The sequence below is a fragment of the Mustela nigripes genome, chromosome 13, assembly GCF_022355385.1.
Source record: "Mustela nigripes isolate SB6536 chromosome 13, MUSNIG.SB6536, whole genome shotgun sequence".
NCBI classification, from domain to species: domain Eukaryota; kingdom Metazoa; phylum Chordata; class Mammalia; order Carnivora; family Mustelidae; genus Mustela; species Mustela nigripes.
Window position 1 is genome coordinate 53,834,508 of NC_081569.1, and position 2,353 is coordinate 53,836,860.

Below are 2,353 nucleotides of genomic sequence, written 5' to 3' on the forward strand. Positions count from 1 at the left end.
TGAAACCCAATTGACATATATTAGAACATAGTACCCAACAACTCTTTAAGTAGGTACAAAATCTTTTCAAAATTTTATCATATATTGGGCCATAAAGCAAGACGTAACAAATTTAAAGGAACAGAATCCATTTAATATGCTCTGTGAAAATAATTCAATTAAGCTAAAATTTTTTTTAATCTGGAAAGTTTCTATGTTTATGGAAATTAAAAAATACACTTCTAAATAACTAGTGGGTAAAAAGAAATCACAAAAAAAATTTAGAAAATAATTTGAGCTGATGATATTATTATTCATGAAGAAATCTGTGGAATGTAGCAAAATCAGTGTTTAAAACGAAAGCTATAATATTAAATGTATAAACAGAAGGATAAATATTAATGAGCTAATATCCATCTCAAGAAATTTAAAAAATAATGATGAATAAGATCTAAAGAACATAGAAGGAAGATAAAATTAAAATTGGATTAACAAAGCCAAAATTTGATTCTTTAAAAAGTCTAATAAACTCCTTAAAACTTCGATGATACTGGATCAAATCAGAGAGAGAGAGAGACAAATAACCAATACAAAAAATGAAAGAAAGAACATCACTACAGAGCTGTAGAAGGTAAAAAGATAATGTAATTTATTACCTAAACACTTAATATCACTATATTTTAAAACTCTGATAAAAGAGAAAAAAATCTTTTTAAAAATATCCAATTAGCCAAAAGTAACAAAGAAGAAATAGGATATCTGAATATTATTCAAGTATTAAATAAATTGAAGATAACTGAAACTCTAAACCACTACCTTCAGTAGCAAAATCGATCAACAATTTAAGGAAAAGATAACACCAAGCATATACACTCTAACAGGGAATAAAAAAGGTAGATGACCAAATGAATTTGGTACTAAAATCTAATAGAGGCATGAAATAAAGGAAAAGTATAGGTTAACCCAGTCATAAACTTAGATCTAAAAGCCTCAAAATATTAGCAACCTGAATTCAGCTAATGTGTAAAAGGATATTATATCATGACTAAATCAGGTTTATTATTCCAAGAATTTTGCAGCTATTTAATACTGGATAAACAAGCAATTTAATCCATCACAGTAGGCAGAATAGAGAAAAATGATTATCTCAATTGATGAAATACATCATATATTAATAATGAAAAAAATAAAACTCTTAACTAGACTACAACAGAACTTCTTAAATCTGATAAAAGGGTGTGTGTATGTGTGCCTGTATGTCTGTGTGTGTATGTACACCTCAGCACACACTATACATAATGGTAAAATGCTTTTCCTCTGAAATTGAGAACAAGAACATTACTAACATCATCACCAGTTAGGTTTATACTGGATAAAAGTCCTCAGCAGTGCATTAATATAAGAATATAAAATAAATTTAAAAATAAAATAAATATATAAAAATTGTTGGGAAATAAAATAAATAAAAATATTAAAATATGAATATAAATATTTAATCATGAGAAATAAAAATATAAAATAATAAAATATAAAAATAAAATTAAGATATTGAAATATTAAAAATATAAATATAAATGTAAAAGAAATAAAACTATGATAAAATAAAAATATAAAATATAAATAAATAAAAATATATAAATATAAATATATAAAATGAAATAAATATATGTATAAAATATAATATAAAAATATAAAACAAAAAATAAAGAAATAAAAATTTAAAGAGTGCTGGGGTGACACAGTCGGTTAAGCATCTGACTCTTGGTTTCGGCTCAGGTCATGATTGCATGATCTGATTTCATGATCTTTCATGAAATCCAGCTCCAAGTCCAGCTTTGCACTCAGTGCAGTCTGCTTAATTTTTCTTTCTCCCTCTCCCTCTGCTTTTCCCCACTCTGCTCTCTCTCTCTCTGTCTCTAAAATAAATAAGTAGATCTTTTCAAAAAACGTAAAATTATAGAAACTAAGAATATATAAAACTTACTATTTACAAAGAATATTACAAACATGCATAATCTAAAATAATCAAGACAAATTATTAGAATTGATAAACATGTAAAAGTTGTTGGATACAATACAAGACAAATTTCGTATAAAATTTGTTGCCGATACGCACACACTTCCTTAAAATTTGCAACAGCCTAATGAAATACCAAGTACTAAAGAACAAAATAGAAGAAAATAGGTGCACAACCTCTACACAGAAAATTATAAATCAAGTCACTATTATGATTAAAGAACTTAAACAGAGAGATACATAAGCATATTTTTTCATTTCATTTTATTTCAGAGCATTAATTCAATCCTCACTGATAAACAGATTCAGTCCAATCCCATTCAAAATCCCAAAAGATCTCACTGTGAAACCTGACAA